The sequence below is a fragment of the Haemaphysalis longicornis genome, unplaced genomic scaffold, assembly GCF_048455015.1.
Source record: "Haemaphysalis longicornis isolate Haplotype H1 unplaced genomic scaffold, Haemaphysalis longicornis Haplotype H1 scaffold_3, whole genome shotgun sequence".
Taxonomy (NCBI): Eukaryota; Metazoa; Arthropoda; class Arachnida; order Ixodida; family Ixodidae; genus Haemaphysalis; species Haemaphysalis longicornis.
Genome location: NW_027526335.1, coordinates 1,430,057 through 1,443,810, shown reverse-complemented (window position 1 = coordinate 1,443,810; position 13,754 = coordinate 1,430,057). Strand labels below are relative to the sequence as shown.

Below are 13,754 nucleotides of genomic sequence, written 5' to 3'. Positions count from 1 at the left end.
CACCTCACACGCTCAAATGCCATGCGCTTTCCAACCATATTTGTAGCTTGCCTCACTCATGCCTGTATCGTAAAAAGCGTGTTCGCACCAGTCCAAGGGTCTGCTGATTCTGGCCTGTGCCCACTGCCCGCAAGCAAACGATGCTTCTGGCAACAGCACGACAAGGAGAACTCGCTAGCGCGTCAGTGTCAGTCTGCGCGAGTTCTGCGATACGTGGAGCAATGAGCGTTACGGCCAAAAAATGGTGAACTCAGTATAGAAAATATCGGTCGAAAACAAAAAAAAAATCAACTTACAAAAAAATATGCCTACCTCGGGGGTTCGAATTTCCGACCGACTTGCAAGATGGCATACCTAGCGCTCCAGACCACTCGGTCACGGGCCAGTGCTGCTGGCGTTGGAAATATGGGGTATATAATGTGTAACCAGTTTACACTTTTATTTATTTTTAGCATTTTAAGCAGCTTAGGTGACTATTTGTTGTATAGCGCTCATACAGTAAGCGTCACCCAAACTTCCAGAATATCTCACGTCTAGCAATTGCATCTCTTAGACGTAAAAACGTTCGCCGATGTGTGGTCGTGCTGCTGACCGCTGTGCCTGTTCACCTAGCGCAAAAAAGTGCTTCATGCTCCCTAGTTTTACGCTGTGCGGTAAAAATTTCAGTGGATTTTAAGAAGAAGAAGAAGAAGAAGAAGAAGAAGAAGAAGAAGAAGAAGAAGAAGAAGAAGAAGAAGAAGAAATTTATTTATTTCTATGTTATTTCTTTAGTACTTAAATTGACTTCGCTCACTCTCCTCCCGCTTTCAAGTGGCCTTAGATTTTCCTACTAGCGCACCAGTCAGCGAAGCGTCGCATATGCGTTTGTGCAACACTTGTGTCAAGCAACCTGGACTTGGAGCTTGATACAGTGTACAAACTAACAAAATAAAGAAGCGCACATTCTTCCATTCACAAACGTGTCGTGGCTTATAGTTTCAACTGAGCGAACGAATTGTGACGACCCGTCGGCGGCCGGCGGACTAAACGCTGGGCCGACTGACTCTGTCGGACGGTCGGCGAGCCGTGCAGTAGCGCAGTCAAGCCAAGTCATCTCCTCCTGACGTCACACGGAAACGCCACAGAAAATGGACGAGGATGCAGAGAGGAGGACAGCATTTTCGAATTGATTTTTCTATTAAATAAATTCGCGTAAACGCGCTCAGAGTGGGCGAAGCATGGCCTATGTACTCGGGACTACAATTTGCGCTTGTAGTCCCGCAATGTTTACAAATCACTTGAGTGTCCGTTTAACAGCCCTTGTAACGACGACGATGGTTGAGCGCGAAGCTTCCTCCCGACGGAGTCTTTGGCAGGCCAATCCCACACTGCGAGTGTGTGCTTCTCGGGAGGTGCGCACCGCTTGTCCAGACTACCCGCAGTAACTCTCGGGTGTGCACTTCGCAGGACTAACGTTTCGATTTGGGGTGTGCGGCCCGAATCGGTACCTGCTTCTTGGCGTTCACTAACCACTTCCTTGAGTGTGCCGGTCTGAGGTGTTAAATCGCAATATGTGACGTTAGGCCTAAAGCAGGGCAACGCCATTCTCATCCTAATTCGGCCTAAGGGCGTATCTTTAAGGCTCTGCTGGGGCCTACTGCCGCCAGCCGGCGCCCCTGAATGCGGTCGCCATATCCCTGGGCATCACAGGAGGCGCCCTGGCGGAGCTGTTCGCCGACCAGTTTGCCAAGGCCGCTCAAACCCCGCCTCCAGTTCCTGCGGCCTCACCCGACGCGGCGCCAGCCGCCCCCCACGACCAGAAGGTGGTGTCTCTCTGCTCCACGGACATCACGCTCCGTAAGCTGCAAGCCGCCCTGAATCCATGCCCCAAGCGGCGGAGCGCTCCTGGTAGGGACGGGGTTACGTACCAGATGCTGCAGAACCTGGAAGTGACTCAGTTGGAGCCGCTTCTGCGACTGTTCAATCGGGTCTGGCAGACTGGTGTCCTCCCGCCACCCTGGCTCGTGGGGCTCATCTCGCCCATTCTCAAGGTCGGCAAGCCCCCGACGGAGCCAGAGTACTACCGGCCCGTGTCCCTGACGTCAGCTGCTGGGAAGGTCATGGAGAGTGCAGCCCTCGCCCATCTCGAGTGGATTGCGGACCACAGCGGCGTCTTCCGGGAGCAGCAAAGCGGCTTCACGCGGCACCGCTGCACGGCTGACTCCCTGGGGGACGTCATCTCCATGCTGGAACAGGCCCGCCACGACAAGGAGGTGGCCTTCCTGCTCCTGCTGGACATGCGGTCGGCATTCGACACGGTTGCCCACGGGGCCATCCTGGAGGCCCTGGACGGCATGGGCGTTGTGGGGCGCCTAGGAGGCTACATCCGGGTGTTGCTGCGTGACCGGACCCTGCAGGTGAAGGTCGGCCTGGTGACCGGCAGTCGTCGAAACGTTCGCTCCCGGGTGCCCCAGGGAAGCGTGCTGAGCCCGTTTCTTTTCAACTTGGTGCTGGCTCCTTTCCCCGACTGCATCCCTCCAGGCTTGTGACACCCAGTGAAGGTGGTGATGTACGCCGACGACGTGGCACTCTGGACCCATGGACCCACCAAAGACTGCCACATAGTCAAGTCGTGCCTCCAGGAGGCTCTGGGCGCAGTTGCAGTCTTCCTCGAGAGCCGTGGCCTGCAGCTCTCGGAGACCAAAACGCAGGCCCTTATGCTGCACCCGGGAGGATGCAGGGCTCGGCGGGCAACACCGCTCATCACACTCAACGGGTGGCCTCTTCCCTGGCGGCTAACCGTGAAGTACCTGGGGCTGCTCATTGACTGCCGGCTCACATGGCTGCCAGCTGTCAAGGCCCTCAGGGCACGCAGCGCACGGGTGCTCCAAGGGGTGCGGCAGCTTCTGTCACGAGGCAATGGCTGCTCACACCAAGTGTCGTAACGCGTGTTTCATGGCATGGCCTCCGCAGCTGTGTTTTACGCGCTTCCACTCGCCTACCTGGGACCTCGACGCTGGCAGGAGCTCGAGATCGACCAACGCCGCGCCATCCGCCTCTGCCTGGGCCTCCCCTCCACGTCGCCGGTGGCGGGCACTTACACCGATGCGGGCACCTGGCCCATCGAGATGCGGGCCTTGCAGATCGGTCTGCGGCACATCCAGTGCCTGCTGACCGTACGCGACGGGGCTCTGCTCCTGCATAGGTTCCGTAGCCGGCCCAACTCGCACATGGGAGCGCTGCTCACTATCTTCGAGACGGGCATGGAGGCTCCTAACCGACCCCGTCTGGAGCCACCACCACCAGACACCGGGGAGGCCCTGCAGATCACCACGACCCTCCGGCTGCAGGACGAGCTGAGCAGCTACCTGCATCTCTTCACGGACTGCTCCGTCAAGCACAGCACGTGCGAGGGGGTGGCTGCGTGCGTGGTGCCTGAGCTGGGAGCCACCCGGAGCTGCCGCCTTCCCTTCCACGCGTCCTCCACACGGGCGGAGCTGGCAGCGCTGCACCTGGCCGCCGACCTCCTCCTCGAGAGGGGGCCCCATAACCACCCCGGGGCGGTCATCCTCACGGACTCCAGGACTGCCCTGCGGCGGCTGCACGCGGCCGATCAACCCACCAACAGCAGCGGCTACCCGGAGCACTCCCTTGCAACCAAGCTACGCACTGCGGCCTCCCGAGACTGCGACCTGCGGCTCCACTGGATGCCGGGCCACAGTGGCATAAGGGGCAACGAAGACGCCGACGCCCGCGCCAGGGAGGCCCACCAGGAGGGCACCCCAGTCCCCCAAGACGTCACCGCGTTCGACGGGGCCCGCACTGCCTTGGCCCGCATGGTGCAGACGATGCACCCCACCCTCGGGTCGCGAGCGGCCTGGCGCTCAGAACGTTGCCCGCACGCATCAGCAGGGACGCCCTCTGCCTGCTTCTCCGCATGCAGCTCAACTGCTGCTATGTGGCGGAGCGTCTGCACCGACACGGGGGCAAGGACTCCCCTACATGTGCGGACTGTTCCGAACTGGAGACGCTCGAGCACCTACTCTGCTTCTGCCCCCTCCCCCACGCGGGGCCGACAGCAGAGCTCCAGCGAGCGCTCCAGCGTCGAGGCCTTCCCGGGGGCGCTGCGAGCGGCCGAGGCGAACGGACGTGTCTCACTTCGGCTCCGTGGATTACGCGGATTTTCGGCGGACCATCGCACCCTAGTGAGTCCTTTTCATTACGATCGTGTTGAGTTCAGTGCCCGGAACCTGTGGATACCTCATTTTGAAAAATCCGAGCGAGTTTACGGATTTTACGAGGACTTCAAGTTCCGAAGCGGCGCCGGCATGCTAAGCCTAACCAAGGCCTAGCACGAGGTCGGCCACGCCCGGCTGCTGCGGCGGCGGGGACGGATGATGGACGCGGCCCAAGGCTTCGGGGCGCCGGAGGGCGACCCGGAGGCGGAAATGGACGTGATGGAGCCACGAGACGACGACTCGCAAGCCCGCCTGGACTTGCGGGAGGGACGCACGGCGGTAGTAGTGCCGGGAGAGGATCTCTCGCCGGACGACCACGCGGGCTGGACGCTCCAGTCGAGGAAGCACTACCGAGGCCGGGAAGAGGGATCGCAGCCCCTCGTGAGCACCGGTAAGCCCGCCGCAACGGCGCTGAAGTCTCAGCCCACGAGGGCGCAGTTTGCCCGTAAGGTTAATGCCACGATGGCGAGAATGGCGCGTATGCCGCGCAGCATTCCGCGGGAGGACTACAAAATAGTGGTGCGCCCGAGAGGCGGTCTGCAGGTCGGTAGGGCGAGAGCAGCAGACATAATGCGAGCCGTGGTGACGGCGGCGGGTTTCGAGATGGCGGCGGCGAGGAGTGACACCGTCTGCCCGAACCCGGCGCAAAATATTTTAGTGATCAGTACGCCCGACGAGAGCCGAGCCAGGGCGTACGCCCAAATGCGCTCCGTCACGTTGAACGGACAGGAGCACGAGGTGTACGCGTACAACGCGGCACCGGACGATACGGCAAAGGGGGTGATCCGCAACATCTCGGCGGAGGACTCACCCGAGGAAATCAGGGCAAACATAGTGAACGAATTCAATTCCCTAGCGATCGACGCCCACAGGATCGGCAAGTCTACGACGATTATAGCGTTGTTTCAAGGGAATCGAGTCCCTTCTACGGTGAAATACGGACTGGTGCTCACGAGGTGCAGCCTGTACAGGCAACACCACGAGGTGTGCAGAACGTGCGGACAAGTGGGTCATCGCAGAGACGTGTGCCCCCGACCGCAGACGAGGGTGTGTTTCGCGTGCGGGAAGTCCAACCCGAGCGAGACGCACGGAGAAGAATGTCGACCAAAGTGCAAGTTGTGTGGGGGACCGCACCCCACCGGAGCGAGTCGCTGTAAGAACAGATTCAAAACGCCATATTTGGTGAAGAAGAGACAATGGGAAAGGAAGTGCGCGACGCCGGCGCACGGTCAGACATTGCAACAGGGGGAGCAATTCGGCGAACGCAACTTCCCGCCGCTATTGCATCAGCCACGAGATAGCAGCCGCGGCGGCGGGTGGCGTAGCCAGCGTCACGCCAGCCGCTCCGCGAGCGCGGGAAAGCGCGGGAAGAGCGCCGATAGCGTGTCGTGGGCGGCGGCGGTGGCCGGAGCACCTGCGTCGAGGCGCGGCCGCTCGAAGACACCGCAGCGGAAACGAGAAGCGTCGCGCCAGCGAGACGACGCGATGGAAAGACTACGGCAGGAGAACGCGTCGCTCAAAGCGAAGATGTCGAGAATGGAGGAGACGATTCAGCGGCTGATCGCCCAATCCGAGCGGCCCCGCAGAGAGCCGCCAACGACCACAGTACCCGAAGCCAGGAGAGATTGCCCGAGGGAACCCACCACCCCGGCGCCCCGAGCGGTCCCCGAACACCGTAGCCCACGACCCGAAGATGCACCCCGGCCGGCCCAGCAGTCCGCCAGGGTTAACAAGGCTGCCACCCCACGCCCTAATCCCCCGACCATGACGGGGGGCCGGGATCGATCGCACAGCGAGGTCGAGGAGGAATTCCTGGAAGAAAGTCTAGAAGTTTCTGACAACGAGAACCGCCACAGCGAAGGAGTAAGCGTGGCGGTGCGCCTGCGCAGGACCACGGAGCGTATTGACAGACTCGAGAAGAGAGTCGACGCGATGGAGCACAGACTGAGTGCACGGATAACGGCAATAAAGCGGCGACTCGACGCCCTGCAGGAGTTCCTGTACGAGAAGCTAGGAGGCAGCGGCAAGGCCGCGCACGATAATTACAGCCCCTCACACGCGGACGCCCCAACATGGCCGGATCGATCGCCCAGTCAGGACTAAGGGTCTGGCACTGGAACGCGAACGGGTTCCAGTGCCGGCGCGCGATACTACAACAACACCTGAAAACGGTGGACCGCACGCCGGATGTAATAATGATACAGGAAACGCACATGGAAACTCCCCCCACGCTGCCGGGCTACAGGACGCACAGCGCCCCGCTTAGTGCGCGCGACAGGAAAAGGGGAAGCGCAGGGAGTGTGCACGTTCGTCAGGAAGGGTCTGACTTTTGTGCCGCGCGAGGGGTTCCTCGGACGCAGCACGATCGAGTACTGTGCAACGGAAGTGGTGACGGGCAGGAAGCGCAAGGAGACGCTGCTCCTCGTCAACGTGTATAGCAATCCGACCCACAGGCAGCAGCGGTTTAGGGCGCTCCTGCACAAGGCCGTCAGGGAAGCACAAGGCGGCACGGTTGCCGTGTGCGGAGACTTTAACGCGCCGCACAAAGAGCTGGGATACACCCGCACTACAGTCAAGGGCCGGTGCCTCCTCGAGGACGCGGCCGAAGCAGGCTTCACCCTTCACACGGACCCGGCGGACCCGACGAGGGTGGGCACGTCCGTATCAAGAGACTCAAACCCGGACCTGACCTTCGTTCGACAGTCGCCGTCGGCGCGGGCAGGGGCCACGTGGAGAAACACGGGGCACAATCTGGGGAGTGACCACTTCATACTGGAGCTGGACCTGCCCACGTCGGTGCCGGCGGGGGGAGAAGCCAAGCGGAAGCACAAATTCACGGACTGGAGCAAGTTCCGCGAGGGGCTGAGTGAGCCGAAGAAAGAAGTGGACGATATCGAGCAGTGCACGGCCGCGATCGTGAGGGCGGCTGAAGAGGCCACCTCGGAGGTCGAAACCGACGAGGAAACGCAGAGCGTGGATAGTCGGCTGGCGCACCTGATCGAGGCGCGGCAGTCCCTGCAATGCAGATGGCGACGTCAACGTCACAATCGCAAGCTACGCAAACGCATAGCGATGTTGGGACGCGAAATTGAGAAATACAGCCGCGAGCTCTGCGCCCAGCAGTGGCACGCGGCGTGCAGCGAGGCGGACGGGCAGTTACACCGGGGTCGCACCTGGGCGCTGCTTCGCCACCTCCTCGACGAGACGAAGACGAGAGGGTATCAGCGCCATCGGCTGGCGCAGACCATGCACACCACCATCAAGGAATTGGGAGAAGAGGAGACTCACAAGAGGCTCAACGAACGGTACCTACCGCAAACCCCGGAGGAAGTGTTCCCAGAGTACTGCGGCAACGAGAATCCGTGGCTCGACCGCGACATCGAGGTGGGAGAGGTGCGCGCCACCCTGCAGACGCTCAACTGCAAGTCCGCCGCGGGTCCCGACAAGATCACGAACAAGGCCCTCAAGAATCTGAGTGACGAGGCGCTGGTGGCCCTCACCGCGTATTACAACAAGTGCTGGCGGACGGGTAGGCTGCCGAAACAATGGAAAAGTGCGAGGACGATCCTCATACCCAAGCCGGGCAAGCCGCCGAGCATCGAGCACATGCGACCGATCTCCCTGACCTCCTGTGCGGGAAAGGTCCTGGAGCACGTGATCAACAGCCGGTGGCAGAGGTACTTGGAAGAGGAGGGCCTTTATCCGAACACCATGCTCGGTTTCAGGGAGAGGCTCAGCACGCAAGACGCAATGTTGCTGTTACAACACGACATCCTCGACACGTCGATACCGACGCAGGACAACAAGGCGGTGCTGGGCCTCGACCTGCAGAGCGCATTTGATAAGGTCCGCCACTCGGCCATACTGAGACAGGTCTCCAACCTCAACATGGGGAAGAGGACGTACGAGTACATTCGAGACTTCCTGACGGGCAGGACGGTGGAAATACAGGCGGGGAACCTCTGCCTGGACCCGAAGAGACTGGGCAGCGTGGGCACCCCTCAGGGCTCGGTGATCTCGCCGGTGCTCTTTAATTTGGTGATGATCGGCGTGGCCCGGCGACTCTCGGCGGACCCGCGGGTGTGTTACACGATATACGCAGACGACATTACCCTGTGGGTCCCCGGGGGAAGTAACGGCCACATCGAGGAAGTGCTGCAAACGGCGGTATACGCCATCGAAGACTACCTGACGGACACCGGCCTGAGGTGCTCACCGCAGAAGTCGGAACTCCTGCTAGTCCCGCCCCCGGGAAGATATCGCAAGAAACGAGAGGAGGATTCTCGTGTGATTACGGTGCGCACGCGGGACGGCACCGTCATTCCGAAAGTCACCACCCTGCGGGTGCTGGGGATGTATCTGGAGGCCAGTCGTTGCAACGGCACGTCGGCCGACCGTATAGTTACGAAACTCGGCATTGCCACGAGGCTCATCTAGCGCCTCGCCACGAAGCACAGCGGCATGAAGGAGGCCAGCCTCCTGAGGCTCATACAGTCGTTTGCAATGAGCCACGTGGCGTACACCGGAGCCTTCCACCCCTGGAAGCGGCCGGAGCGTGACAAGATCAATGCGGCCATCAGGAAAACATACAAGACGCCGCTGGGCCTGCTGGCCAGCACCAGCACGGAGAGATTGCTGGAGCTGGGCCTCCATAACACCTTGGAAAAGGTCAGCGAGGCCCAGAGGACGGCGCAACTCGAACGTCTGTCAATGACGGTGGCGGGGAGGGAGATCCTCGCGAGAGTCGGCTACAACCTACGAGAAGAGCAGGAGTCATCGAAGACGCCGCGGCTGCCGCAACCGGTGCGGGAGCGCCTGCGCATCCTGCCGCTTCCCCGCAACATCCACCCGGACGACAACCGGGGTAGGAGGGAGGCCAGGGCGCGCGCGCTGACCGAGACGCACGCGAACGACACGGGCGCGCTCTACGTGGATGCGGCCCAGTACCCCGACAGAAAGGACACCTACGTGGCCGTGGCGGTGAAGGCCACCACGGGAGAACTGTACAGCGCCTGCAGCGTGCGAGCGAAGAGGACCTGCCAAGCCGAAGAGACGGCGATCGCCCTGGCGCTCACGGGTGCCGGGTGCACGACGATCCTCAGCGATTCGCGCACGGCCATCACGAACTTCCTCAAGGACTCAGTGTGCGCGAGTGCAGTGAGAATGTTACAGTGCAGTACGGGGTCCTCGGCCCCGAAGACCGTCACGACAGTTCGCTGGTTCCCGGCACACGCGGGTGCGGGGGCGAGCGGAAGCGGCTTCCCAAACCGCAACGAGACTGCGGACGCCGTCGCGCGCGAACTCACGGGCCGCGCGGCGCCTCCCCGCGACTCGCAGGCGGCAGAGGGACGGCCGGAGGAACTAGAGATGGAACCCTTGGTGGCTTACGGAGACATCCTGCAGTGGTACCGTGCGGGGCGCCGGCTTCGGCCGCCCCCACATCCCCGCCTCAGCAGGGAAGACGCGGTACTGTACCGGCAGCTCCAGACGAACTCGGTGCTGACGCCGATGCTGGCGCGGCACGTGTGCCCGGAAGTGTACGAGTCGGTGTTGTGCAGTGTGTGCAACGTGTCATGTGCGACTTTGGCCCACCTACTGTGGGACTGTGAACTCAACCCGGTGGAGGCGAGTGCCTCGAAGGACTTGCCCGCTCGAACCACTAGTGCCATGAACACTTATGACCCCGACGTGCAAGCACAAGAGATCCAGCGGCTCAAGGCCGCCCTTGCTCGGCAGAGGCGCAGGGAGGTCCCGGCGCGCGCTCTTGGGGATTCCACCCCGAGAGCCCGCGGGAACCGACCACGCGGAAGCGAGCGGGCCCTTGCTTTGAGGACGACCTAAGTCGCGGGGGGAGGAAGGCCCTGCATGGCACTTACCTCTCCTCGTTCGCAGGACACCAATAAAGTCTTTCTCTCTCTCTCTCTCTCGAGGCCTTCCCTGCGCAAGCATGGCGGACCTTCTGTTATCGACGGGGCCTGCGGCAACCCAACTGGAAGTCTTCGCTTATCTGCTCCATTTCCTGGAGATGACCGGCCTTACGCAGCGGCTGTAGCCCGGAGTGCAGTTATTGACTCACGTGCCCGGGCGGACAGCTTTCTAGGACTGACAGCTCTCTTTATACCTCTCTCTCGCTCTCTTTCTACTTTACCACTCCCCCTCTACTTCCCTTCCCCTGCACTGGGTTGTATGCAGGTGAGCTCCCGGCCGAGCTCAAAATATCCCCAGAGAATTTCCTTTCCTTTTCCCGTCGCAAACCACAACCACCACCTCGCAACATGATGTTAGACCTGTGGCGGCGCCCCAGCGGCGATGGCGATGAGGCTGAGTGACAACCAATGAGAGCGGGCCACGCGGCGCCGGTGCGCAAGCAGCCACGAACGCCACGAGCGTCGAATAAAACGGGGCCCCAGTTCCTGGGTGCACGGCATAGCGTTCAGACGTGTCTCGGCTCGTCTCTCTGTCGCGTTCGCGACATTTGGCGGCGGAGTCAAGGAGCCAGAATGGGCCCTTCTCGCAACGCCGGCGGCAATTCTGTGTCCTCCGCTGCCTCTTCACATGGCATCTCCGCCCTCGCTTGTCGTTTGCCCCCCTTCAGCGCTAAGCACCCCGACGTGTGGTTCCTTCAAGCCGAGGCAAGTTTCCGAATGAGCCACATCACGTCGCAAGAGGCCCGCTTCAACCATCTCTAACAGTCACTACCTATTGAGATCGCGGTCGAAGTTTGCGACATCCTCGCAAACCCACGTACCACGAACCCTTACGACACTTTAAAGGCTGCTATATTGAACCAAACGAGGCCTTCGGAACGGCAACGTTTCCAGTGGCTGCTTTCTGCAGAGGAGTTGGGTGATCGTCGACCTTCGCAGCTCCTTCGCGTACTGCAAATCCTGCTCGGCGACACACCTTCTGCTGCGGACTGAATAACGTTTTGCTGAAGAAAGGTTTCCTGAAACGGCTTCCCTCGTCTGTGCAGATGATCCTCGCGACGGCTTCTGACCTCCCCTTGTCACAATTGGCCGCGCACGCCGACAGAATAATTTAAGTCGCCACATTAGATTCGTCTCCAACCACGGTGGCATCCGCTCGATCTCCCGAACATACCACCGTGGGGGCTACCACCTTGCCCTCACCGGTATCCAACGATGTCACCGCTCTACAAGAGCGCATGCAAACCCTAGAGGAGCTGGTCGCGTCTGCTGGCTACCGCTCGTCGCAAGGGTGCAACACTCGTCGGTTTCACCGTTCTCCCCGTCCCTCGTCGCCGCACGTTTACCGTCAGGAGTACACAACGCGCCAGCAGCCCCGTCACACTGATTCCTTGTGCTGGAACCATTGCCGCTTCGGTGCAGCGGCGCAACGTTGCACCCGTCCTTGTGGCTGGTCGGGAAACGCGACGAGGGATCGTTAGCGGCGGCGACCGATTCCCCAGCCAGCGACAGACGTCTCTTCTACATCACAGACGCAACGAGTGGTCAGCATTTTCTAGTTTACACTGGTGCTGAAGTGAGTGTGCTCCCCGCTAATTCCTATGACCGCACTCAACCACCACTGTGCCATCTCCAAGCTATTAACAAGTCCACCATCCCCGTGTACAGGAAAAAATCCCTGATGGTAAACATCGGCCTACGTCGTGCGTTCCGATGGATTTTCCTCGTGGCCGACATGTGTCACGCCATTCTAGGAGCCGATTTCCTTTTGAACTTTGGCCTCCTCGTTGACATGTGCCGAAAAAGAATTTTGGACGCCGCAACCCGCCTTTCTGTCACAGGCCGATCGTCTACCATTTTCCCGTTCGCCTTTACGCTTCTTTGCGACCTACCTTCTCCGTACCGGGAGTTGCTGAATGAGTTCCCTTTATTGACTGCACCTCCTGACTGGACAAAGCCAGTGAAGCATGACGTCGTTCATCAGATCATTACAACCGGTCCCCCTACGCATGCCGTGGCGCGTCGCCTTGCTCCGGAGAAACAAAATCGCGGAGCAGGAATTTCATCCCATGGTTGAGATTGGCATTGCTCGCCCGTCCTTGAGCAACTGGTCCTCGTCGTTACACATGGTCCCGAAGAAATCTGGTGACTGGAGACCCTGCGGTAATTACCGCTCCTTGAACGTGGCCACTGTACCCGACAGGTACCGCCTACCTAATATACAGGACTTCACCAATAACCTCAGCGGATGTACCATATTGTCACGAAGCCAAAGACGACGCAGGTGTCTTCAAGGAAAACACGTTTATTGGAGCGAACTTGTTCTCCCCTAACAACTTAAAGAGTACGGGCGGCGAAGCAGCAGTCAACAAAGTAACGTGTGAAGGCGAGTCCGACGATTCGAATTAAAGCCCCGGCGTCTGCTCCGCAGGCTTTTATCTTTCGGCGCGAGTGTTTCTCGAACCATCGATTTACATCCAGAACAAAGAAGATTATTCTAGGCTGTTCACGTTAGTTCGGAATGCTCTCCCTATCAGAAGAGATAACACAGGCGGCATAGAAAGAAAGCATGGAACACGCGCTTCCCTTGGCACACAGATAACACAGACCGGCGCAGCCGGGCGGTAAAAGGAAAAAATAATTAAGCAAACCAAATGCATGGTTCGCGACAATATATTCAAAGCTCGACCTCCAAAAAGCCTACCACCAAATCCTTGTAGCCCCGGATGACATCAAGAAAACTGCCATCATTACACCATTCGGCCTCTTCGAATTCACACGGATGCCTTTCGGGTTGCGCAACGCAGCTCAGACTTTTCAACGCTTCATAGATGTCTTCCTCCGTGGCTTGCCTTTTGTTTTCGCCTACATAGATGACGTTCTTGTCGCCAGTTCGTCGTTATCTGAGCATCTGCACCATCTGAGGATAGTTTTCGAATGACTAGCAGAGCATGGCCTCATCGTTAACAGCGAAAACTGTGCATTCGGGTTGCCGTCATTGTATTTTCTGGGTCACCTCGTCGACCGCAATGGAATTCGCCCTCTACCAGACAAAGTGAAGGCCATAATCGACTTCCCTCGGCCTGAGTTTTTACGCCAACTGCGGCGTTTCCTAAGACTGGTAAATTATTACCGACGGTTCATCCCAAACTGTGCGGCCATTGTGCACCCTCTCGAAATTTCCCTTCAAGCTTCGAAGTCTACCGAGTGCAAACTTGAATGGCCTGAAACTGCCGATCGCGCATTCTCTACCGTCAAGGAGCGCCTGGCTTCTGATACTCTCCTTGTGCACCCGCGCCACAACGCTCCCACGAGCCTGATGGAGGTTCACCTTCCCACTGTGCGGTTGGAGGTGTACTTCAGCAGCACATCCGTGGCACGTAGCACCCGCTCGGTTTCTTTTCAAAGAAGCTTTCTCCAACTAAGCAATGCTACAGCACTTTCGGGCAGGAGCTTCTGGCGGCATATCTCGCTGTTAAGCATTTTCGTTTTTTCCTTGAGGGCCGCAGCTTCGTGATCTTCGCCGATCACAAGCCTCTTACGAACGCCTTCAAGACATCGAAGACTACATATTCTCCCCGAGAGACGCGACGCTTGGCGTACTTTGCAG

The 13,754-nt window shown here is 59.5% G+C and overlaps 1 protein-coding gene across 8 annotated transcripts in view; it reads right to left on the bottom strand.

Annotated features, from left to right (window-relative positions):
* The window catches only part of LOC144173833 (uncharacterized), a 268,949-nt gene that overhangs the window by 135,797 nt on the left and 119,398 nt on the right, over window positions 1-13,754 (bottom strand). The window lies entirely within an intron of this gene.